This window comes from Sciurus carolinensis, chromosome 5 (assembly GCF_902686445.1).
Source record: "Sciurus carolinensis chromosome 5, mSciCar1.2, whole genome shotgun sequence".
NCBI lineage: Eukaryota > Metazoa > Chordata > Mammalia > Rodentia > Sciuridae > Sciurus > Sciurus carolinensis.
In genome coordinates, this window is record NC_062217.1 from 159356413 (window position 1) to 159383681 (window position 27269).

The window sequence follows — 27269 nt, forward strand, 5'->3', positions numbered from 1 at the left end:
CTGAGGAACAAGAAAAACAAGAATGTCTCCTCTTGAACTTTCTGCTTCTGTTTATAAATCCATCTGAAAATGCAAATATTACCCTCTTTTGAAACAACCCAAAACATTAGGAATGTATATTCGTATTTTAAAAATATTTTGATCTTGAGGTCAAAGACCCTGTCTTTTATTCAACCCCAACTGCAACGAGCAGAAGTCTAAATACTCAAGGACAAAAATTAACTAGAATAAGATAAATTTTAATCCCAAAACATCATGGAATTTTGTGTGCAGATTATTGATCCCTGAAAAAGAAAGTTCAGGGAAAACAAAGAAAAGCCTTAGGGTTTGACTCATTGCTAAAGAGAAGGTAGGAAGAAATGAAGTAAAGAGAGCATCAGAGGACTTTAAAAATGTAAACCAGAAGTGGGAATTATCTTACTAAAAATTCATTTGTAGGCCACTCTTCTGTAACACCAATTGCACAAGGTGGCTCTACTTGTAAATGTGGATTGCCATGCCAGGAATTGCAGGTTACTAAATGCGAATTGTTTTGGAAACAAGTAACACCCTCAGCAATCTATTTTATCAACAGAACAATAACTTTATTGTAATCCAGTCTAGCCGGCCAAGATGGAGCAACAGGACTAAATGTATTGCCCTGCCTAAAACAACAAAAAATCCAAACCAAACAGGCAAATATAAAACAATGGCTTTCAAACACTGGACATCATGGAGCTCTGCGGGACTGCAGTCCCTAAGGGGAGGGAAACAAGTAAACTGAGTCCTATGAGTGCCTTGACTCATCACCCAGTTTCCAGGCTGCAGTACAGTGAGGGGAATCCAGGAAGACCTCCTTCTGTTAAGGAGATGGAACTGAGACCAGGTTGTAGCGACTGAAGCTGGAAGTAGAGTACCAGAGAGAAGAAAGCTATACAAAGACAGAAGGAACCATGGAAATCTGCACACTGCTCCAGCCTTCAGCTGACCAGCGTATAGGCCAGGGAAGACCATATAAACAGAAGACTGAACAATCTCCAAAGCTGACGCAAGGTGGGGAATTATTCCTGTTTCCACAAGTCAGACCAGAAAGATACTCAGTGATCATATAGGACCATGAATAGTGCCCAATCCTGGCATTTAGGCTGGAAAAACCTCATAATTCATGATGCAAATGGTCTTGCCTCAGTAGCAGGGCAAAATTAGACCTGCAATAAGTGCTACTCTGACTCTACTTAAAAAATCATAAAAACTCAGCCCCCAAAAGGATCAAACTACTTCAAAGAACAATCCAGAATTAACAACACTTATAGGAAATAAAAAATATCCAGTATTCAACAAAGTAAAATTTACAATGGCATCAAAATGAAATGACCAGGCATGTAAAAAGAAGCTTCTGCCTCCTGCCTAGTGAGGAGGGGTGGAAAGAATCAGTCAATTAGTAAAGTCCTAGAAATGGCATAGATGATAGAATTAAGTAGACAAGGACATTTTGAAAGTGATTATAACTAAAGTCAATATGTTCAAGAAAATAGAGGAAAGAGATTGAGCGAGCATGGTACATAGAGACAGGAAAATAATTTTTAAAATAGATTCAAACCAAACATCTAGAGATGGTGAAATCAGCATCTGATATTTTTAACACACACACATACACATTTATATAGGCTTAAGAGAAGATCAGACATTACCAAAAGGGGGAGTGAAGAACTCAAAAATGTCATGATAGAAACTATTCAAAATGAAACCCTAAAAAAAAAAAAAAAAAAAAAGGAACACTAAGGGAAGAAAATGACCAAAAATTAAAATGAACACATTATCAATGAACTCAGTATACATGCAACTGGTGTCTCTGGATGAAAGGGGAAATAGGAGGTGAGAAAGATGAGGGAAAACAGAAAGAAATAATTGTCTAATGGAGGAAAACTTCCCAAATGTGATGAAAACTATAGACTCGCAATGCAAGAAACTCAACAATGTAAGTAAAAAAGAAGAAGAAAACTCTGCCAAGGAACATTACTATCAAATTACCTAAAGTCAGCAATAAAACCTTAAAGGCAGTCATGGATTTAAAAAGACATTATTGCATGGAACAATAGATAAGAGTGACAGCAGACTTCTCATCAGAACTCTGTAAACCAGAAAATAGTGGAGCAGTATTTTCTAGTCCTGAATGGAAAAAAAAATCTAGAATCATATATATATATATATATATATATATATAGTACTGAATGAAAAAGAATCTAGAATCATATATATTGGTATATATATTTCAAAATAATGCAAAGACATGTTTTGGCACACCAACACTGAAATAATTCATCACTGGAAGACTCACAATAAAAGAAATGTTAAAGTTCTTCAGGCAAAAATAAAATGCTAATAGATGGAAATCTGAATCTATATAAAGAATTTGAGATCTTAAAACAAATATGAAAATTAATACTTTTCTTTTTTAAAACACTATAAAAGACAACTACAACAAAATTAAAAACAGTATCTTGTGAGGTTTCCATCACTGTGGAGATACCACATTGAACAAGACAGTGCAGTCTCTTCCCAGAGTTTATAATCTAGCATACTTACTCTACTCCTGCTTAATAATTATTTCCAAAAAGGTTCAAAACTCAGCAGCAAGTTCTTTGGCCTGTGGCTTCTAGAATCCACTAGATAATTTGGAGCAGACTCTGAGAATTGCCTGCCCAACATCTATTCCTTCTCTCTGATTTTGTTCAGGGTAATCTGTCCAGCCCTGAGGAAAGAATGCTTGAAGGTATCTAAGCCAATGGTGATCATCTTATTCCCTAATATTGCAACTGTCCCTGTAGCAAGGACAATCACATGACCCAGTTCTGGGCAAAGTGAAAGGCAAACTTGATGACTTCTGGAATTTGTCTTTCCTAGTAAAAGAGAATAGACATGGCAGGCACTGCTGCTTTTTTACTTTCCTCCCCTCTAGCTGTGTGACAATGTCCATTGATCATGCACCTCTGAATTTTGTCCATTTCAACCTCTAGAATCTGATCTTCTGTGATTCTCATGCAAATTCATTTCTAATTCATATTTAATTTTGAGCACGTATCTTACTGCTGGAATGACTCCAAAATATGAAAAAATAAGTGAATAAAAAAGAAAGTTTAGAAATAGTCCCTGTCAGTGTCATGCTGAGGGATGTCAATGGAAGGAAACTGACTATCTTTTAGAAAGGACCTTAGACCAGAAGGGAATGGAACTTTCTCTAATTCACTTTTACCATGTTTTTGGCAGAACAAGGGCTTCATTTTGACTGAAAGCTGCTACATCAGGAAATCAATCAGTAGATTAAGTTTTAAGAGACAACAAAGAATGGAATATTGGGTGTGGTACTGAGTGAATATGTCTGTAGTTGCACCCCAAACTTGGACTGTTAATTGCATTACCATCTTACACACACACATACATAGATACACATGCATACATGTATCAAGCAGGATGTATACCAATATGTATATTGGTACATATATGTGTATATATATAATATTCATAAATCAAATTTAAGCAATTATAATTCATACCCCAACAATTCAGAGCAGCAAATAATGAATATTCTGCCTTCTAGAGAAAGTATAACCATTCAAAATGCTGCACCATGAAAAGTGTGCTCAGTCTACAGGTCCAAACAACTAATCACTCAGCCTTGAGTTAGTGCTCTCATGCTGAAATTCATGTGATATTTTCTCTTGCATATCTACTTGCTCCCAAGTCCTAAAGAACATAGAACGGTGACTTATAATGATGTAAACTTCCTGGGCAAATAGAATGGAAGATGAGGAAATTTCCCTCATTCCAAAGCCAGGTATAGTAAGATGCAATGTTCAAACAATGCATCCAGCCCACGTCCAGCTCATGTGCCCAGTGGGATAGGAGGCCCAGGTGAAGGGGCAGGTTAGAGCAACAGCCCTCAGGGTGGTCATCAAATATTTCCGAGCCAAGCAGGAAGCACTCAAGCTTTGGGGAGACCTCTGCTGGCACCACCTGCCAGATGGGGTAGATAATGAGACTCACCTCCCAGGAAGGAAGCACAGCAGGAACTAGGCAGAATTCTAGGCTTCTAACCACCAGTGGTACCTCAGGGCAGGGCCTCAATTTAGGGCAATTAAGAAATTAGCTAGTATATCTTTTTTCTAAATCTGTTAGCTCATTCTTAAGGAATGGAAGCCATTTTCCCTTGTCTCAGGAATGTAGCTAGGCTCCATTACTTTAAATCCAAAAGTCTGTTAAGCCCTTGAGGAAGCTTGAGTAGTTACAAATAACAACCTTTTTGTGATAGAAAGCCAAAAAATGAGAAATTGTTTGACTGGGGTCAGTAGCCAAGATACGACTTAAACGGGCCTTTGTTTTTCCCTGCAGTCAAAATGGATTGTGTGAGGAGAGGCTGTGTGAGAACAGGGCAGGAACCAGCATGGCCCAAACCTGGAGAAGGGACAGGGCCGAGGGGCCAGTTGTGGCTTGGATGTGAGATCCCTCACATGTGACACAGGGCCTTCACCAGAGCTCACAGTAGCTGGGCATACCATGGAGAGACTGGAGCTTCATGTTTCTGGCAGGGCCCTGCCAAGGAGCAGTGATGAAGACCCGTCACAGAGTCAACACCTGGGGTAAGGGTCAGGGGGCATACCCCCAAATTATCACTACTTAGTTATCTAGGGAAACTTACAAGAGCTATTTAAAGACAGATTGATTCAACAATGTTCACCCATTTCCAACACATTGACCAAGAGCCTGTTCCATGCCAGGAAACTTGCTAAATTCTGAAGATACAAGGATGAAGATGTCATACATGGATCCTGCCCTTGTGGTATTGTTACTGATGACCTACGGCAAGTAGAAATGGACAGCAGGAAGAAAGATGTGAACAAGTAAGAAAAGTGAGACAAGTGCCACAGGGAATCCAAACTGCATCTGTCACAGAGATAGCAGAGGTCAGTGACCTCAAAGTGGTGAGGGAGGACCTCGCCATGGAAGGAGCCCAGAGAAGAGCACTCCAAGAGGTCACCAGACATGCCAAAGTCCAGAGGAAGAACAGAATTTGGCAGAGAGTGAGAACTGAGCAAAGACCAGGGTCACAGGAGTGGAGTAAGTAGAAAAGTGGCAAGGGAGGAAGAGGAAAGCCAGGGTGGACAAATAAAGCAGGACTTTTAAAGTCACAGTAGGAAGTTCATAAAAATAAAATTGTACCATTTGACATAAAGGTCATGGAGGAATTTGCATACCCTTTACCTTGTAAGATTAGATAAGGAGGAAGCCCAGATGCACCGACTTCATCAATCTGGAAGGAGAAGTGGGCAGTGATTCAGGAACTATGATGTTCTCAGGGGCCTACCTGGGGTCAACTCCCTGGGGAACTGGCAACAGAGAATGCCGGTAGAAAGGAAGTACATTTTGTAAGCAGCCCTTTATCCAGCACTTACCCTGTGCCAAGCACTATTATAAGTACTTTATAGGCATCATCTCAAGCAAGCCTGTGTCGGCTAGGAGCAGACAGGAAAACAGAGCCCATGCCAGACAGCTCAGCAGTGGGATTCTAATTAGAGAACTACTCAGAAAGGTCATGGAAGAGATGAAAGGACAAAAGAGGACCAGGAGGCAACCCACAGATAGCAACAGCAAGAGATCACTCTCCCCGCTTGGGCTGCAATGAAAAAACCAACTGGGACAAAGGACAGGGGCCTGTCCAGAAGAAGCCTAAACCAGAGTCGTGCCCTGAAAAAGAGGGGTCTACCCTGGCTTACCTTCTTTCTGCCCTCCTACCACTGATCTGCCCTTTCTATTGACAAGCATCAAGGGAGCCTGAGGCATGAGTTGGGAGGGTCAACCCCTCCCTCAGATATACAGTAGACCAGAGAAGATTAGAGAGTGGGTCAGAAGGCAACGGCCCTAGGGGCTAGAAACTATTGGTAGTTTCAGATTGGGGAACTGAGGAACCCGGGAAGGTCTGGTGAATCTAGCAAGTGGCAGAACACCAGTCGGAATTCAGATCAATCTGATTGTGGAGCACAAGCACATAAGTGACATGTTGCTTGTCCAGACTAGGTAGGAGCCTGGTAGTTAGGCCTGGGCCGACAGATCCTAAACCTGAAAAAACAGACCTTACTGCGAAGACCCATTCTACCGAGGAGCCAAGGGTACTAACATTCAAATGGTGGCTGGAGAACTGAGTTGCTAGCTGCTAGTCCTCTTAGCAGAATATCTGAGAGCTCTGTGAGGGCTATGCCTCCAGGAAACCTGTTTCCTATCCCAGGTCTGCCTCTTGCTAGCTGTTTGGAGAAGGTATTTAACCTGAATCCCAGTGTTCTCATTCTGAAAATAGATTTGCTAATATTCATTTACTTATTGGGTTATTTTGAGATAAAAGAGAATAACCTACATCAAATAATTAGCACAGTACCTGCCACATGGTAAGATTTACTAAATGATAGCTATTATTGTAATTGCTGTTAGAATTTGCTATGGACATTGCCATAGTTTTTGGCAGTGCTTATCTCAGGGCTACACTGCCAAGCCCCTGCACTTAGAAAGCTTCTTGCAGAAATTTTGGGGAAAAAAATGAGAATCCTATTCTTTCAAGCTTGAATTCTGGCAAATATTTTTCCTGAAACTATTGAAACTCACATGAACCCTTAAGGGAGTTTCTGGGAAGCATGTCTATAGATCAGTTAGGATGGGCTAGGTTATGATTCAGTAACAAACATCTCCAAGTCTTAGAAAAACAAAGTTTATTTCTTGCAGATGCTATGGGTTAATGACAGATTATTATAGGGGCTTTGCTTGTGAAGGTTACTGAGGGACCAAGACTGAAAGAAGCAACATGTTGACATGCTCCTCTGTGGCTGCCACAGCTATGAAAAGGGAATATAGTGAACTATGCACCTGCTTTTAATCTACATATCACTTCCACTCACTTTTCACCAGCTAAAGTAATCCTGTAAAGCAAGTGGATAAAGAATTGTAATCCTACCATTCTGTATCCTGTCTACAATTCAAACTCAGATAAGTAAAACTTTTATGAACAGCACTCTTGACTATCAGAACAACCTCAGAGACACTTTCAGCAGGGCTGAGGGAAAGCAAAGGCCCTAATTGGAAGGAAGAGATTTAAGAATTTCTAACAAGGCCGGCTACTCAGGACGATATCACCAGAGTTTATCTTCATTGTGCTTAGGATTGCATTCCTAAAGACAGCATGTCATTTAGGAAGATCTTTTGTTCCTAAATATTGCTTAGGACCACATCCCTGAAAATCACCATTGGTTCTTGGAAGATATTGTCTAAGATGGCTGGTGGAGCTGAGATGCTGGCAGGAATGGTACAGAAACTAAGTGTCTTGTCTTCTGGAAGAGGAACCCTAACATGGACTGGAAGTGAGTGGCCAGAACTTTCCTACTGTTGTATAACCTGATGTGAGATTTTTGGGTATTGACTTCTTACTGAGTGAATCCAAGCTCTGAGTATAAGCAGCAAGTCCTTTTGACTTTCATGATCCTTTCCCTCCTGCATTCCTTTCTACTCACCTACATGTTTTTCTCTTGGCATCTTTACTGGCTCAGGGTCCTCCTTCGTTCTCACCCTATTCTCTCTCCTTAGCACACTAGAAAACCAGGAATTTTTCACATATTCATCTGGACTTTTTCCCACATCCAACCCAGATGAACTCAGAAATTGCTCTAAGCTGGATATCCACTTGTCTCCCTCTCTACCTGTACTACCCTTATCCAAACCACCATCTTACCAGGGAGGAGAAACACCTCCTGGGCTCCTCACATCTAGTTCTGCCACCCACCACCCTTCCACACCTCCCCTGGCACAATAGAAAATACAACATGGACCAGGACAAACACCCCCATCTCTCCTCCTCATCCCCACTCCAACTGATTATTCCTTACAGATTTTAGGATAAACTCTGAAATCTTAAACACGGTATCCAATGCCTGGCACAGTTTGTCTTTGCCAGTATCCCTACCCTCATCTCCTTCTGCTCCTCCTTTCTCTGAATTAGCCACCTTAGCTTGCTTTTGGTTCCTCAAGAAAGATAGGTCTGCCCTTCCTGTGCACTGCTTCCTCTGTTGGCAAGCGTGTCCCCCACACCTTCCTTCTTGTCTCCAATCCAGGCTTCCAAATACAGCTCAAATCACCTCCTCATGAAAACCTCTGTTGACCCTTCATACAAAGTTGGGCCCCTTGTCATAAGCTTCTCTCTCATAGAACTTATTACAATTATAGTTACTCAGTTATAGAATTAATCATTCTACTACTCTCCCTCTTAAATGTCATTCTTGACTCCTCCCATTCCCTTCTCCAGCATCCCTAGCATGGAATAGTGCCTTGATAAATTACAAAACAGATGTTCAATATCTATTTGTCAAATGTCTGAAACACAAGACACAATTAACTATATAATAAAGAAGAATATGGATGGCATTTACAACTGCCAACTTGCCCGAGCAAGGGTAGGTCTAGGAATAGAAGTATTCAAGGAGGGATATGTAAATCAGAGAGTTAGGGGGACTCAGGACTTTGTGAGTCTTGGGGCAGTCGTATATCCAAGCCTGACAAAGGAAGGTGTCAGATTTCCCACGTACCCTCTACTCCCATTCACTGCCTGGGTCAGAGGAAAGAGGACACAATAACCATGAAGGAGAACAGAGGCCCAGATCTCTGGTGATAGCCAGCAACACATGGGGGTGTGGGGAGAATGGTCCACCATGGAGAAGAATACCACTGTGTGAACCAGGCAGAGCAGAAGCTGGACCGCGGGCTCGAAGGAAGGAATTTGAAAATACTTGAAAGGAAGGAAGAGCTGGGCATGCCTGAGGACAGCCTTTCTTTTTTTTTTTATTTTTCTTTTTTTTTAAGTTTTCCTCCCTTGGAATCAGTCTCTTTTAAAAAGGAAAAAAAAAATTCTCATGAAAAGAAAGAACAGAACTACTTTGAACTCATTAGAAAAAGAATAATCTAAATGCAAAGTAAACTAGAACCTCAGTCATTAAGTGTAATTGGGAAAAGGATTGATCTAAATTCAACTAAAGCTCACTTCTAGAACACTTCTAACGAAATTTAGTTTTATTACTTTCAAGGGCATATAGAAGCTCAAAGATTTTCTTTTGGAAAAACGTATTCTCTTGAGTGTTCTAAACACACTCTGTGTAACTGTCTTTGGCTTTTAACTTACAAATTTCCCAACAGAAAAAGTTTCCAAAGTAAAAAATTTTATCAATCCAGTTTCCAATTATCTAAATGATCTGATATAAAACAAAACTTGAATATAAAGTCAAAATATAGTGACTGCGGTTTAACTAGCAGGCAGTCATCATCATCCTGCAGAAACAATCTCCAGCCTGAAAGTAAGAATGAGAGAACAGGCTCTCCGTAACCCAGACCCCAGGAGCAATTCCCTTCTAGCTCCATCCTGTCACACCACTGGTTGGATAGATGGTGGAGCCTGATGCCTCACTGCGTTAGGAGGAGTGACACCTTCATTCCGTTCCCACTGCACATCAGGTCTACTGTGAGATGGCAAAATATTACAGTTAATTTTTTACAGAGGCTCTTAATTTTGGTCCAGTGTTCCTACTTCATCTCTAAAACCATTGTATACACGTAAATTACACATATGAATTAGAGAATTCCTAGTAACCACTATAGGCAATGGAGGTGTTAAATAAACATTAGTATCAGTAATGTTGATTTTTCTCTAGGTTACTTATAAGTGATATCCTTAGAAAATAGTCCATCTAAATTTCTAGGTTACCTGCTCATTAGCTGTTGAATAAATACAATCTAGACAAAGAATAAATTATATCTAAAACCCCATCAGTGGAGTAAATCCTGGAATGAAACTTTAACCTCCCAGAGATAAGGTTTAGTTGACTTTCGGCTCTACCAAGTTGTGACATGCCTTGTGTACCCAGTGTGAATTTATTTCCATAGTAATAATGGCTAGAAAAATGAAGTTACTTTGTTGGTTAGGATCCCTATTTTTTAACCACAGTAACTCTTAGCCAAATTCTAATTAAGCAGAGCTTCCATCTGGCTCCTCTCTGTATATGACCTGGTAAACCTCTCTTATGCACAAAACCAGAAGTAGCATGTCCAGGAATCCAGTTAATAATTAGGCATGTTCAGGATTACAACATGACTACTGTTCAGACACGTCCAAATGACAATTATTCTGAACCACGAATTATAGCTCTACAAACTGCATCATCCACAGTTGTGAAGGATCTTGTAATGTTGAATGGAAACTCAGTTTATGGTTTTCATCTCTGTACCCCATTTTTCTTATCTGTAAAACAAAACTAATAATAGTACCTATTTTATAGTGTTTCAAGGATTAAGAGTTAAAATATGTGACACTGAGATGGTGCCTGTCACAAGGTGAATAACTCTATGATGGTTGCAGTTAGCATAAGAGTTCTTAGGAAAATGCCTAGCCTTCCAAGAAGAAGGTTTTATTTGATCCAGGTATCAGTACCATTTGTTTTTCACAAATAATAATTGATAAAGGGGGTCTTTTAAGTCACAGTATTCCCCAGCTTTAACCCCAACATTTTTCTTTTCCAGTTATAAAGTTGCAAAGAGTTTTTCTTTGATAACTACACTATTGCCTAAGTCAGTAAAGCCAGTAAGACGGTAGTTCGTAACTTTCTAGCCTCAAAGAATCTGATCTGATGAAACTCCACAATTTTTCCCAGAAAAACCACATGTTAAAAAAAAAAAAAAAAAAAAGTTTGCATCCCTGGGTTCAATCCCCAATTAAAAAAAAAAAAAAAAAAGTTTGCATTCCATTTCAGCAGGTTCATAATCACCTTCAAGGTCAATCATGGACCCCAGGAATCTGTATTTGTAGCATGACCACTATGCAAAACAGTATGGAGTTTTCTCAAAAAAATAATTAAATTAGAACTGTCATGTAATTCAGCAATCCCACATCTGGGTACACAGCCAAAGGAAATGAACCATCTGCAGTTCCATGTTTACTGTAGCATTATTTATAATAGACAAAATATGGAATTGACCTAAGTGCCTAAGTGACCATCCATGAATGAATGGATAAAGAAAACATATATACAACAGAGTTCTATTCAGCCTTAAAAAATAAAGTTCTGTCATTGGTGACAACATGAAGAGCCTAGAATGAAATGAATCAGGCACTGAAAGAAAAATATAGCATAATCTCATTTTTATATGGAATCTAAGAATGCTGAGCTCATGGAAACAGAGTAGAATGTGGTTATCAATGCCTAGAGGAGGGGTGAGCAAGGAGAGATGTTGGTCAAAGGTACAAAGTTTCAGTTTAGGTAAAGAAAAAGAGAAAAAAATAAAAAAGTTTCAGTTAGGCAGGAAGAGTAAGTTTTGGAGATGTACAGCAAAGTGATAATAGTGGCTCAGTGGCAGAGCACTCGCCTCACACGTGGGAGGCACTGGGTTTGATCCTTGGCACCAAGCACAAATAAACAAATAAAATGAAGGCATGCTGTCCATCTACAGCTACAAAAAAAATTTGAAAAGACTAACATAGGATTGAAAACTGATGAAACAGTAGATTTTTAAATATTCTCACCCCAAAAGATACTAAGTACATGAGGCGGGGGATGCATCATCTTGATTTAATCATTCCACAACATATGCATATATCAGAACATCATATTGTGCACCATAGATAATGCATGATTTTTGTCAATTGAAAAAAGAATCAGTGTTTGAAAGCATGGCTTGGAAGAGAGCCATATTTGGATCTTATTCTTTAACAAGGCCTAAAACAAGATGAGGCAGAAACACATATTTACACATTATAAAGGAAGAATTATTACTGAGCTGAGTACTTTTACTATGGGTGGATGTGTGTGTGTGTGTGTGTGTGTGTGTGTGTGTGTGTGTGTGTGTGTGCGCGCGGCACTGGGGATAAAACTCCAGCCTCGCATGTGCTAGGCAAGTGATCTACCACTGAGCTACAGCCCCAGCCCTGTTTCTGTTATGGTTTGAATATAATTCCCAAACTTACTGCAGGAGTCGAGTCTTCCAAGTCATATGTTCATTGGATTAAAAGGGTGGAAACTTAATCCAACTATGGTATTTAGAGGTGGGGCCTTTGGGAAGTGATTAGGATTAGATAAAGTCATTAGGGTGGAGCCCCTGATTAGATCCCTCTGGCTTTTACAAGAATAGGGAGGGAGACCACAGCTATACAAGCACATGCTCCCTGTCTCTTGTAGGTGACACGCTGTGCACCTGGGACTGTGCCAGCAAGAAAGCCATCACCAGATACAGACCCTGGACTGAACTGTGAGATAAATAAGCCCCTTTTCTTTATGACATAATCCTGCCTTAGGTACTTTGTTATAATGATAGAAAACTGACTAATATGAACTTCCAACAAAGGGTTTTGAGGATGATGAAGATAATAGAAGAAGAGGATGAAGAGGATTAAAAAGAAAAGGAAAAAGAGATGGAGTCATCCAAAAAGGTCAAAGGTAAGTAAACCAAAAGTATACTTTCACCTTAAGTGAACCATGTATGCAGTAGTGCTTTGCTGCTCTGGTGACTATGTGGCTATTATTAGCAACCCTAGAGGTATTTTGAGTAACCGATGGTATCTGAGGCCTTCTTTTAAACCTCAGGTAAAATATTATCACTAAGGCTCTTCACGCCTGTTCAACGATTCGGACATAAAAGAAATGCTAATTACAGAAATGAGCTATGAATTTGGAGTGACCCCAGGGACAAAATGCTTATCTGGTGGTGTTATGTGGCTGGAAATTTATTAGAGGTTTTAAGATCATGTGAACTGATTTCCACCTTAAGTGCTCTACCTGGAGAAGCATTAAAAGCTCCTGATAAGGAAGCATTTCAAAGAGCTAATAGCACTGGCCAAAAGATCTGTCAAGTGAATTTGAGGGACTGTGAGGAGAAAGGCCCAGTGAAGGTGTCCGAGTGCAGCAGCGTGGTGTGATGGGCTTGCCACTGCCAGGAGCTGCCACCTTGACTAGGCTCACAGGACCTCCGCTCATCCTTGTTTCCAGTGGTGACCAAGGAGGAAGAGCGATCCTACCATCAAGGAAGATGGCCGACTGAGGCCCAGGACCCGGTTCATTTATGCCCCGTTGTGACCTTAGACTGCCCCGGACTCTGAGGAGCACACCCTCCCGGGGCCACAAACTCTGACCTGCTTTCAGCCCCACCTGCCTCCCCAGCCTCTCTGCCCTTGGCCACAAGGCCATCTTACTGTTCCTGGGTCATCCCAAGCTCATCCCTGGCTCAGGGCCTCCGTGTTTATGGTCCCTCCTGCCAGGAACATTCCTTCTCTTAGACATTTGTATGACGGATTCATATATTTAGCTCTCAACTCCAGTGCCACTTTCTCTCCCCTGCCTTGTCACTTTCTTCTAAATCATTCTATTTTATTTATAGCATTTAACACCATCTGAAAATAACCTGTTGATGTCTCTTCCTGATCCTTGCCTGTTAGAAGGTGAGCTCCGTGAGAACAGGAGCTTCCTGACGTCATCCCTGCTGGAGCCCCAGGCCAAGCAGAGAAAGCACTAGATACGCTTTGCTAGCTGGAGGAATGAATGGTGCCATCACAGCTGCCATTTTTTGTGAGCAGGCACTTTGTGCCAGGCACAGGGCTATAGGTTTTTATGAATGCTGTCTCATTGAGATCTTAGCACCCCTCCAAGGAGGTATTTATCCATTATTCCTGTGTTGCAGATTAGGTTTCACAGAGAGGTTATGTAACTTGCCCAATGTCACAGTGAACAAGAAACCAAGACCTGATTTGAACCCAGGCGTGTCTGATTCCAACACTCATGCTCTAAATCAGGAGTCAGCACATTTTTTAGTTAAAAATGCAGGCCCTCTGGTCTCTGTCACCACCACTCAATTCTGTTGCACGGTGAAGGAGGCCGGAGGCAATACATGAGCAAATTGCTGGGACTGTGGGCCAATAAAACTTTATTTTCCAAACAGGTGGTGGACAGGATTTGGCTCTGGGGACAGAGTTGGCTGATTCCTCCTTTCAGTTCCCATTCTATACATGCTATACCAGGAAGGGGTTAAAAATGGGAAGCATGGAGGTTAAAAAAAGCATTTGATGTGCTCTGTACATGGTGAGCTGCCTTTGAGTAAAGAAAATAAACTATTAAGTTAAAGAGACAAAATAAAAGAGAAGGTTTTGAAAGGAATTATATGACTACTGATTCAATAATCTTTTGACTGAATTATAATCATCACTTTGGACTTTAGTAGACTTCAATTCAAATAACTTATTCCATTTTAACCAAGGTTCCATTTATATTGCAATTACACATGATTTCACTGGCCAGCACCCTTGTACACCCGCATAAACTTCCATCCCAAGAAGGCCTAAATTGTCAGTATTGAAGGAGAAAGTGCACTGAGTCACTGTGGGAAGACTGAGCACCTGGGAAGAGGCTTTCGCTCTCCAGAAAACTCAAGTTCTTGGCCAGAGGTGAGAGGCAAATCAAGAATCAGTTCTGAGCCTGACCAGAGAAAGGGCTTACAATGGGATTGGGAAGGTGAATTTCAATTGTGCTGAGTTGTCTAGTGATTGAGAGTGACTGTCAAGACTTGAGAATCAGCAGGAAAGCAGAGGACCAACTCACCAGTCCCTTGGATGTGGGCTGGGAGGCAAGCGCTGAACAGTGAGAAGGCGGGAGACCAAGGAGAAAGGAGATGGAGATGATTTTAGAACACTTGGTTGTGTGTAAGCAACGGGCTGGTGTGGACGGGCCTCCCCTGGGCCCTAGGCTTTGAGAAACACTGAATTTACTGGGCAGGGAACACGTGGTATGTATCAGGGTATGTAGTGGGGTTGGGGTCAAGAGGAGGCGTAGGAGGGGGTCTGGACTGTGTGGTGTGTGCAACAATCAATCTCCTCTTCCTGCTCCATCTAGCTAAGAGGGAAAATTAGAAACTCCCTCCCCCAGGTAGCCCCAGGTAACTAGATGCATATTAGAGAATAGAGAATATCCTCATTGCTCTCTCGCCCTGAACAAAGGGTCCCACTGGAAACAGCCACCAACCAAGACTACCTCTGCAAATTGCACATGGTTCTTAAGTCTCATTTTTTTCAACTTTTTTCCAATTTTCTAAATCTAAGCTTTAAATGTTTGAGCAGGAAGGCAGCCCCAGCATGGGAAAAACAGTATCTGTTGGTAATTCTAGAGATCCAGTTCCTGTCCCAGCTCTGCCATTAACCAGCATTGAGCACCTGGGACCCTTCTCTACCTCTTCCCCTTTCTGAACCTATTTCTTTTTTCTTTCTTTCTCCCCTCACCCTCTGCCCCTTTCACAATACTGGTTATTGAATACATGCCAGGCAAATCCTGTACCACTGAGGTACATCCCCATTTACTTTTTTTTTTCTTTTGAGATGAGTCCTCACTAAGTTCCTGAGGTTGGCCTCAAACTTGAGATTCTCCAACCTCAACCTCCCGAGTTGCTAGATATTCAAGGCATGTACCACGGCACCTGGCCTCAGCCTCTTTCTTTATGAGTAAAGGAATGAATCAATTTCACCCCTTTTCATCTCCCCAGACTCCCACTTATTATTGTCTGTTTGACGTCTGTTATGTTTATTAGGGTTGATAGTTACTATTTAAGAAGATACATGTTATTAATAATGGATTTCTCTTAAGCTCTTGTATCCACCAGGACTGTGGTAGCTATTGTGTGCTCTCCTCGTGTTCTATTACTGGATTCTCACGACTGCCCAATCAGTTGAAAGGAGATCATAAGGAAAGGCGCTTATGACCTCAGGCTTCTCAGATACAGTGGACGACTGAGATTCAGGAGGAGGACACCAACTTCCCAATGGGGAAGTGGCTGGCAGAGCTGGGATTGAAGCCACAGCCTAGTTTTTCAAGAATAGAGTTTTCAGGTTCCCCGCAACCCTAGTCAAGATTTGACCCAAAAGGAAAAAGCAGTTTCAAACTCCACGCCCTGGGTTTACCAGTTGGCTATAATGTCTGCATGCCAGCTTATCAAATGCCTCCTCCTCTAGGGAGGTGCTGGCGCAGCTGCTGCCGTGCATATCCCAGGCATTGTCTTTGCCCTAGGACACTTAGAGCCCAGGGGAGATGATAGAACCCCTGGCCAATCGGCGCTCCAGGAGGAACAGGTTGATAATGCACATAGCAGGCGTTCCCTTGTCCTTAGTTTATTTTTGTCTTCATGGTGCACAAGCAAAAAGAACAAAGGATGAGATTTGCAAGGCTCTGGTTGCAGGAGAATCCCTTTCAGGGATGGCCCAAATCAACCATCCAGGGACACGAAAGATTTGGGAGCTCTCCCCAAAACAAACGGTAGGGAATTTTTAAGAGGAGGTATCAGTACTGACTTGGCCAGGAGAGGGCAAGGGGCAGATGGATGAAGATGGGTGGATTGGTAGAGATAGCAGAGCAAGACTGGCAAGTTAACAGTTTTCACAGATTTTATTCCCTCAGAGTTGGGGGGAAAATGAGCAAGTTTAACATTAGTGAATCTCTAGTAGGATCTAATTGCTTTCCCTATACACTGAGCACTAGGTCTTGTGAATAATGTGTAAAGCTGATTTTCTTTTCTTTTCTTTTTTTTTTTTTTTTTTTGGCAGTAATGGGGATTGAGCCCAGGGCCTGACACATGCTAGGCAACTGCTCTACCACTGAGCTACCCACCATGCTGATGTTTTATATTTGAGGAAGCTGAAGTTACATAGCTAGTAAAAAGTCAAACAGGGATTCTACTCGTTTTTCAACTCTACCCCTGGCCTGTGTTCTAATATAGATTTTCAAGAAGTAGATGGTTTTTTCTCAATAAGATATATGTAAACAGATATTTAAGCTGCAGAATTTAATAGTGTCTAACACATAGTAGACACTCAATAAAATAGGAGGCATTAGAGAGTGATTTTTGTCTCCAACCAAAGGGAGATTTGGAAATGTCTGGATATATTTTTGGTTATCACAAAGGAAGGGACAGGTCCTATTGGCATCCAGTGGATATAGGCCAGGATATTGCTCCATAACCTACCATGTACAAAATTGTCCCACAGTAAAGAACTACCTGCTCCTTAATGTCCATAGTGCCAGGTTGGCAAGATTCTGACCTAATGTAACACACTCTACAAATGAGGAAACCAGAACGAGACAAAGTGACCTGCCTGGGGACTCACATCTGGTTGATGGCACAGCCATGATGAGAAACATCCTAAAGCCTTCTACAATGATCTTGCCACGACTCAAGCTGCTAGCAAGTCGGCTGCTAGAAGAGGGGCGACCTCAGCGGGAAAAGATCGTTACCGTAAGAGCCCTGGCAAACCACGCACGATTAAGCAAGTCTGAGTGGACCAAGCCTGTTGCTCTCCAGTCTGGACCAGTTCTGCCTAAGCAGCCATAGTAGGTTCCAGCAATCAGGACATCAAGACTGTGGACACAGTCTCACCGGGAGGCCCTCGCTGCCTACCAGCTCCATCCTTCTCCTCTTTTTTTTTCTTAAGGCTGCAAACCAAACACAGTAATGTAGTCAATAAAGTTTTAATAACTAAATATTCAAACTAAAATAAAATATGAACAATTATTTTTGGCCTCATATGTGCAAAGGGGATGTGCTGGTGGGTACAAGAGGTGGGCAGGGAGAGAGACCGTGTGTGCCATTATGAAGCAAAAAAGTGTGTCTGACCTCAGGAAGCGCTCAGTCTAAGCATGAGAGTTTCCTTAGCAGTTGCCATCGCAGGGCAAAACCAACACTGGAAACGGGTAAAAGAGGTCCTTGACCCGCTAGTTCGTGTCCCAAGGCTTCATCCGCCACGCCGGGCAATGAGCCATCCCTGCTGCCCCTCTCTGCCTCAGCTCTCTTTCCTCAAGCTGTCTGTTGGGAGTGTGAAAGGAGAAGGCCCAGGGACGCTCTGACCCCTTTTTCGGCCCATCCCAAGTGCCGTGACCACCTTGGGCCTCACTATCTCCTCTCTGTTCTCCCGCCTCTTAGGCAAGAAGCAGATGCATATTTGGATGGTTGGATTGGATGCTGCTGGCAAGCCAACCATTCTGTGTAAACCCAAGTTAGGGGAGAGAGTCACCACCTTTCCTACCATTGGTTTTAATGTGGAGACAGTAGAGTCTAAGAACCTTTGTTTCACAGTATGGGATGTTGGTGGTCAAGATAAAGTTAGGCCTCTCTGGAGGCATTACTTCCAAAGTGCCCAGGGTCTTACTTTTGTGGTAGATAGCTATGGTCATGAAAGAATTCAGGAAGGAGCCCAAGTACAGCAGAAAGTGCTTGAGGAAGAGGAGCTGCAAGATGCAGGGCTGCTGCTTTTTGCAAACAAACAGAATTTGCCAAATGCTCTGGCCTTGAGCGAAATGACAGATAAAGAGACCTTCCGTCTCTTCACAACAGAACAAGGTACGTTCAAGTCACATGTGCTACACAAGGAACTGGTCTGTATGAGGGACTTGCCTGACTGTTAAATAAACTTTCAAAACATTAAATAAACTGGACATCTAACCAAGGACACATTTTGGTAGAATTGGAGGCTTGTTACAACAAAATTAGTTTGCATCTTGATATTAAACTGTATCTGGGACTGGTTTGGGCAGACTATTACAGAGTTTCAACTTATTTTGTTGCCCACTATTGTTTACCAAGTATAATGTTGCTCCTCAGCTATATGCTTGGTTTTGAAGAAATTGTCCTTGGAGGAAAAAAGTATCCTTTTTAAATTTTTACTTCTTTTAAACCTAAATGCCTGGACAAAGCTATTGTGACATTTTTTAAATAAGTCCATTTTGAATGTTTTATGAGCCCATAACAAATAGTGCTACTTCACTGATACCTACATCATTCCTGGGACAGTCTGCTGACTTAAATACGTAACATTCCATTTGCATTTATTTCTATCCCTGGCCAAAAGGATTTTCTAATACTGCTGTACCAGCCAGGGAAATGCTCCAAACCACTATTTGGCTCTCTTGCACTGAGGAACTTGATATTTTTTTTCCCTATTATCGACTCCTGACTTCCATCAGCCAAACTTAACCTTGGTGTGGTTTGGATTCGATAGCTAATTCTGTGCTGGTTGCAAAGAGTTCATATTCAGATGGTTTTTAATACTCAGCAGATTGTCTTCCTTTATATTGTTATCTTTTTTATCTTGCATGTTCCTTTTGTATCATCCTGACTCTTTGCCCAGTATATGATAGTTCTGCTGATGTTTTGTTTATTGGCAAACATATCATTGAGTTTTTTTGAAAACTCATCAAATGCAATGAATTAGTTTTATTCATACCATTTGAAATTATTCCTAATAAATGATAACATATAAAAAAAGAAAAGGTGGGTAAAACAAAACCTTCCCAACAGATAAATATCTCAGCTTAACCAGACTTGTTTATTTTAAAAAATTTCTAACACAAAGAAACCTCCAACTATAGCCCAAGAACTTGAACTTTGCCATTTAGAGAATTGGATTGGTCTTGCCTGGTAGATATTTTCTCTTATCCACCAAGCATTGTGGGGAACTTCCAATGTCATATATATATATATATATATATGAACACAATACCTTTATTTTATTTTTATATGATGCTGAGGATTGAACCCAGGGCCTCACGTCACACATGCTAGGTGAGTGCGCTACCACTGAGCCACACCCCCAGCCCTTTTTAAAACTATTTTTCTAAGACAAGGTTTCTCTACATTGCCCAAGCTAGTCTCCAACTCCTGGGTCAAGGGATCCTCCCTCTTGAGCCTCCTACATAGCTGGGACTATAAGCATGAGCCACTCCCAGCTCTTCCTGGATAAATCTCAAGTACCAGAATAACCAGATGCATTCTGAGATGTCTTATAACAGAGCAGATCCCATGATCCCAAGATTCCCTAGCCCAAGCAGGTGGAAAGAAGCCCTTCATTTTGGCTATCCCAATCCAGAGAGAGCATCTTTTACAGCAGACACTAAGCTGCATCTGAGTGGAAGCTGGTGACCTGGGTTAACACAACTCTGAAGATCAACTTTAATCTTGAAATAGCAATGAAAAATTAAACATCCTGATAACCCCGAGTACTAATGGTTTTTATTTCCATTGCAACTGCCTTCTGAGATGGATAATTCCTTTTTAGATTTTCATGAGTCTGGCCCAGAAAGCAGATACTTGAGGCATTAAACATACAGGAGCCTGTGACACCAAGAGAACAGTAGCTTCTATTTAAGAACTTGGCTGCCACAATTAACTGAGTGTCTTAGGGAAGTGAGTGGAATTTGAATCTATCAACCTCACTACTACTGAGTGGGAAATTAGAAACTATGAAAGACATCGCAAGGGCTCCTGGTTGGATTTGGACATGGGTGTTAGCCTCGGTGATAAACTGCTTGTTAGCCAACACTGTCCAGACCCTGTGCTATCACCGTGCAGTACACAAAGGGAGACCAACTTTGAAATTCTGCCCATTGCATTAAACTAAACATAAGTTGTCAACTGACAAACACCGTCACTTGATAAAAGAAAACACACTTTAACATCCCACCAAGCAGAAAGGATAGACTCTCAGAACAAGGGGAAGTTCCTCAAATTGAATACCTATAGCTGTCTTTAAAACTTGCAATTTGCCATACATAATGGTGCATACCTATAATCCCAGTGACTGGGGAGGCTGAGGCAGGAGGATAGCAAGTTCAAACCAACCTCAGCAACTTAGTGAGGCCCTAAGTAACTTAGCGAGACCCTGTCTCAAATTTTTTAAAAAAGGGGGGGCAGGGCTAAAGATGTAACTCAGTGGTTAAGTACCCCTGAGTTCGATCCCTGGCACCAAAAAAAAAAAAAAAAAAAAAAAAAAAACCAAAAAACAACAACAACAAAAACCTGGAAACCTTATCTGTAGTTCTTATGTCACCCTAGACTGGAAAAACACACAATAGGCTAGCAGCCATGCAGTCTAGAATGTGGTACCAGGAGGTTAAGGAACCTCTGGGGCTGGCTGGAGAATTAGCTTTGAGACCCAGTGGGAATGAGAAGGTATTCTAAGACAAGGGCAAGGACAGGGAGGGGACAGGGGACAGGACTGGGTGATTAAACAGGCAGTCGAGGGTAACATTACAGAGAGGGGAGGGTGGCCAGGGAGCAGTGCAGTGCATTCACAGGGCAACCCTGCCCCCTGCGCTTCCCCTGGGCTGTGAGTTTCTCCAGAGTAGCAACTGTGCCTTCCTGCAGAGTCACAGGGCTAATTAGAGGTGGGGATGGTGGTGTAGCAAGGGGACACTGAAGGAGCAGTGCCAAGGCACCAGGGACACACAGTGCTGCTTCACAGACCCATGGGATCTGAGCACCGGAGGACACATTCTCTATCACCCAGCAGTGCATGCCGTTCTGCCTGGTGTGGGCGGCCTCCCACCCTACCTACCAGGCTCACCAGAGCATCATGGGCAAGATAATTAAATGTGCCCCAGGAGAGCTTGACGGTCCCGACTGCTGCAAAAGCTCAGCTCCTCTCCTGGGTGCCCTGCGGAGGCCTGGGGAGCGGGGCAGTGCGGGCAGCAGCCGGTCCCCCAGTTTTCCATTGCCAAGTCTTGGCAGAGCTCTGGCTCCCAAGGCTTGCCATTTTCCCAGGCCCTTGTCCTCACAGTCACTTATTGGAATTGACTCAAGAAACAAACAAACACAGTGTTGCCAGCAGCCTTGAGGGTTAAGTTCCTCAGCAACCACCCCTCCACTGCAGAGAAAGTCCAGCCCACAGGGAAATGGAGGTCCCAGGCTTCCAAGAGCCAATAGGGCACTTTTTGTTTGGTTGGATTTTGTTTTGTTGCTTTGGCCAACCTGGTTTCTGACAGGAGGTCGCATCCCAATACACAGCTGCACCTGCCACTTGTCACAAGCTCGGAGCAGTGCAGGGCCCTGGAGAAGGCCAGGGGCAAAGCTCCCCGGGCAAGTGCACTGGGGGAAAGGGTACCTGACTGCTGCTGGAGAGCCCAGGACTGGTGATGGAGTGTTCCCATTAGTGTGGCTCAGCATGACACCAGGAGCCCCGTTCCACATCTAAGATGCTACCAGCAGTTGGAGAGCTTGATCCCACCAATGTGGATTAGCAAGGCTGTAGTTCTGGGACCGGAAAGTAGTGATGAGCTTTCCACTGCAGTGCTATCATTTTCCTCTTCTGACCTGGGGCGGGAGTTTCCTTGGGATCTTATTTGCTATTCAAAGCCATCTCTTTGGAAATGCTCTTGGTCTAGGGGGGTACATACCTGTAGTGGGGGTACATACCCCCACTAGACTAAGAGCATTTCCAAATGGAATTGAACCCAGGGGTACTCTACCACTGAGCCACATCCTCAAGTCGCTTTATTTTGAGATGGTCTCACTAAGTTGCTGAGGCTGACCTTGAACTTGCGATCCTCCTGCCTCAGCCTCCCCAGTCACTGGGGTTACAGACATGCACCATGACACCTGGCTCAGCCTAGTGTTCTATTGTAACACATCCCCATTCTTTTCTCAACGTCCAATCCTCGGAGTCCCCCCTTCAACAAGGAATCTTCCAATCCAGAATTTAAGTGGAGAAGAGCTGTATGCCTGGAAATCTCAACCCCACTACCTGTCTTCCCAAATTATTGTTTCCCGGGGACATCACTGACTAAAGCACTAGTGACCCTGGGAGGTCCCACTACACCTGTGTCCAGAAAGCAATAGGCAGGAAATCACCAATAGACAACTGAGGCAAGAGTTAGGCCCCGGGTAGAAAAGAGGAGCTGGAGAAAGAGTTGATACACCTCTGGAGGTCAAGGGAGCAGGGTCCCCCACAGGCAAGGTGGAAGACAATTAAAGATGCTGACATGACAGCCCTTTCGGGAGCCTGAGGCTAATCATTTCCTTCCATCATTCTTTCCCAGCTTAGCCTTCCCACCACCTTCCAGAGCCTCTGGCTTTGTCTGGAAAAAATGCTAACCAGTTCCTTACAAGAGCTGTCATTACAGCCCTGGCCTGAGAGCTCACAAAGACACTGTGCAGCTGCAAAGGGAACACGGTGCCCCGGCGGGGAGGCTAGTGGACAGGCTTGGGCGCACTCATGGGCAGCCAAGGAACTATGGGCGCATCCCCAAACCCTCCGTCCCCTGCTCACCTCCCAGTCTTCCTGTTCTGAGAATTATGCCAGCAGAGAACAGTGCCCCAGGTGGGTTATTCACTCAAGCTGCACACATAGGACACAGTTCCTGCCAAGGGACAAAGGGTTTTTTCCTGAGAGTAGGGATCCCAGTGAAATGGATGTCACTTTCCAGTAGGGGAAGGAGGAAGGAGGTGCTGAGCAGAAGGGGATTCCAGGAGAATAGGCCAGTTCTGACTCCATCAGCAGAAGCAGGGAGAGAAGCCCTCAGCAGGGAGTCCCCTGGCTCTCTCCTGCCCTGTGCTGCAGAGCACGTGATGCCCGGGATGGGCAACTCAGCCTTAGTGATCATTCAGGACGACCCCTTCATCTCATTCTCACAGACTCCGAGCCCCAGAGAAAGCAGGTCGCTGGCCAGGCTGGCACACGCTGTGCCCCTGCTGCGTTCTGCTGGAGGTGGGGCGTTAGGTGCTCAAATGCTGTTGGTTCACCACGCAGCCTTTTCTTGACTGGCTCCCGCCCCCATCTGAATCAAGCCCTTTGTGCTTTTTCTCATGACAGAGGGAATGACCTACTTATTTTGTGATACTCTTAATGCCCGTTGCCTATTCAGCTGTAAATGCTTTCTCTGTCTCACACGCAGTAAGTACAACCACAGAATCTCTATCCTCAAAGTCACTTGAGGACAGAAGTATCACACCCATTTCACAGATGAGGAAAGTAGGGTCAGGATTCAGCTGTGGATCCAAATGGCCCTTTTCTCCATGTTTTACCACTTCTAAAAAAAGATTGACAGCTTGATGAGAGCCCCTTAAGCTGAGGATCTTCATGGAGGCTTTTATAAATACAACCATTCCCTGAGAGAGGAGAAGGGGAAAGGTGTCCCTTTAGGACTGAGGATAGCTCAGACCAGGGTCACCACACAGTCACCTGGCCTGGCTGAGGTGGGCGCAAGTGTGGACCCACAAGAACCAGCAGCCAGAGCAGGTGCTAGGTCCGGAGTCAGTGCAGGGAGGACTAGGCTGAGGACCACCACAGGGAAGCAGTCCCCAGAGGTGAACAGAGGGGCAGGAATGCCTGCGTGACAGGAATACTAGGGACCAGGATGCACTGAACCCAAAGTTAAGGGTCTAGTGTGAGCCCTGCTACATGGGAAGGGCAAGGGTTTTGAGGCCAGACCAGTGTGACCCTGAGTCTCAGCTCTGGCTCTCGCCAGCTCAGGCAAGTCACTTCTGCTCTTTGTCTTGGTTTGTTCACCTCATGTAGACAGTGGTGCTCACCTGCCCGGTACATCTTAAGGAGGAAACATGAGCTCCACCAGGACACAGCATATGCTTTAGACACAGTGAGCTCCCAAGCACTTGCCTAAAGCCTTTCCTTCAAGAGCAGATTGCAAGCCTCTCGGGGTCGTTAGGAGGCATCCTGAGCCCTTCAACTGGCTACCAAGGCAGGTAGGAGGCTGATGGGGAAGAGGACGCAGTTCAGCACTGAACGCATCTCAGATCAGGGTCTGCTCCCACTTACCAGCATATCCTCCCAGGTCAGCTCCCCGTCTGGCATGTGGTGGGTGCTCATAGACTCAGTTATGTGAACAGGTCCCACCCAGCATGTGAGAGAGTCACCTTGTTCCCATCATTAGCCTGTGATCATTCATTTGCTTTTCATTGGCTCATTCAGCCCCTGGCACCATGAAAGCATGGGATCTGAGGTCTAACATTTACTGTGCTAACAGATATTTTCCTTAACTTACAGTGTGATTATCTGTTAAATGGGTTGATACCCACCACACAAATTTGGAGTGGGAATTGAGTCAATTAATGTAAAGAAGAGTGCTGGGAAGGTAGAAGGTACTCCATCAAATGTTAGCTGTTCTAACCAGTAAGAGTCTACTGCTGTCAGACACTGCTGGACTCCAGGGCCTGACTGGCAAGTGAGGCAGGATCCCTGCCTTCACAGAGCTGCCAGTCTAGTGAAGTTACTGAATCAGAAACTCATGATCACAAGGCAACATGGTAGTGGTCCAATAAGGGGAGTTCAGGGGATCCTAACCTCATGGTAAAGAAGTGGATTTACTCAGGGACCTGATTTGTCTCTTGTCCTGGCCAGACCTGGATGCAGGGTCTGCATATAAGAACACTCTAAGCAGAAAGGGTAAAATGAGACGCAGCATCCGGGCAATGCTAGTTTCTAGCATTTGACTGTGGTGGGTGCAAAGAACTGAAGGAATATCCACACAGTAAGAACAGGAAGAAGGGTGAGGGAGGTGGCAGAGGCAGGCAGGACCCAAACCACCCAGATGATGACAAAGGGAACAAATGCTCCCCAAAGAGCCCAGAACACTGAGGTCCAGGAGGTAGAACCCCTGCAGTGACTTGCACCCCACACCTTCTGGCATGTCCCTTAAAATAATGAAAGGGAGTAGGATTCACTCTGATGAACTTCTTGGACCTATTACTCTGCATTCCCAGCCAGTTCAAGGGGACTCCATGGAGAAAACTCCCTTGGAATCTGCAGCGTGGTGAGCAGGAAGAAAAGTTCTCTATCCACGGGGAAACACACAGGACAGAGCCATGGTCTCCTCCCACCACAGCTAACAAATGAGGGACAACCTGGGTACAAATTCTTGGGAATCGAGACAACACTACGCAAAACCTTGGGGATGAAGACAGTCAACCCAACTAGGACAAGGAAATGCTGTTGGCATGGTAATCTCTTGACCTACAAGATAGGGGGAGATCGGTTTTTAAGAACACCAATATATCATCAAAGCATTCTTTCCCACTAGTGTTTTCAACACTAAAAAAAAAAAAAAAAAAAAAAATGTTTTCTGTGTTTTTACATCATATCCTCCCCTCCTCAGCCACCTCCCACCAAACCTAAGAGAAAGACAAAGTCCGTCCTTGTCTTTCAACTACATCCCATACAGTTAAATTCCTGCCATTCCTGCCCGCCCAACATGGAACCCAGCTTTTACCTGTTGCAGGAAGTTCTTTGGCACAAAGCTGTCTAACCAAAGCAAGCCCAAAAACCCCCACTGAGTCGGGGATATGGTGGGGATAGGAGTGGACTCTGCACATCAAAAGCAGATCTCAGGCAAAGTGGTGAAAGAAAAAAAAAAATCAGAAATGTGGTGCTGAGCTCCCTCCCATATCAAGAACAGACAGAAGGATCTGTTCCACCTGCAGAGCCTTTGAAGGTCATGTTCCAGTTACAAATCAGATTTAATGGTGTTGCAAACTAAAGCAACTGGATTTTTAAAATAAATATCCAAATTTCTCTTCTTGGGTTTCTGAGTCAGAGTGAGGGATTACATGGAAGCCAGAAGAGTAGTTAGACTTCAGGAAGAATGTTATGGGGACCAAATGGGGTAGATGTGACAACTACCTCATGGACATCCTTCAGCCTCTCACAACCTGCAAACAAGTCACCACCAAGAGCCCCACCTGTGCCCTTCCAAAACTGAATTCCCTCTCCTTCCACCTGCTTCCTCCACCTGTGGCCTCTCCTGTGTTCTACTTCATTCCCCAGCCCTCCATCCAACCCCCACATCCAATGTCATGACGTCTTAGAAAATTGGCTCCACACCCCAAAATTCTTTAAATACCTGTATTCTTGACTCTTGGTGTTTGAGGAATTCTTTCCAACCGGTTGATTAACAAAGCTGACCCAAGCTCTGGAGAAGACAGCCCCAGGCTGTGGATGAATTCAAAGCTCCTCCTTGGCGTCCTGTTGTCCTGTTCCTGTGGCGTGAGGTCTCAGGACTCTGGGTGCTCTGCAGTAACCTCAGATAAAGCCCCCTGGCAGCAGTAAATACGTCCAGCACAGTTTTGAAACACCACGGGAGGAGGAAGGCCGTTTCATCAAATAATAACCAGCCGAAGATAAGGCCTGCTAGGCTGAGCGTAGCCAGCCAATCACACGCTTCCTTCTGACCACAAGGACAAGCAGACCCAGGCTTCTGGACTGAGTTTCAGGGCTTGTTATAATTTAATGATGCAGGGGGTGGTGTCTTCTTGGCATTGCCTGGTGGGGATTTTTCAGCTGGGGAGTCAAGCTCCAGGCTCAATAACCTGATTCTCACTGGCAGCGCCTGGCCCAGAGGCTGCAGCTGAGCATCCTGAGCTGTCCCCTGGTGCTCCAGGCTCCCCGCCTGGCTACTTCCAATTTT

At 43.7% G+C, this 27269-nt stretch overlaps 1 protein-coding gene and 1 pseudogene across 1 annotated transcript in view; one reads left to right on the top strand and one right to left on the bottom strand.

Moving 5' to 3' along the window:
* Gpam (glycerol-3-phosphate acyltransferase, mitochondrial) overlaps nt 1-27002 on the bottom strand; it is a 65345-nt gene extending 38343 nt beyond the window's left edge. The window contains exon 1 of the mRNA XM_047554072.1: nt 26706-27002. The gene's annotated coding sequence lies outside the window, so the exon portion shown is untranslated. The remainder of the gene's footprint in view (nt 1-26705) is intronic.
* Nucleotides 17619-18502, top strand: LOC124985797 (ADP-ribosylation factor 4-like; annotated as a pseudogene).
* Nucleotides 27003-27269: the final 267 nt, after the last annotated feature.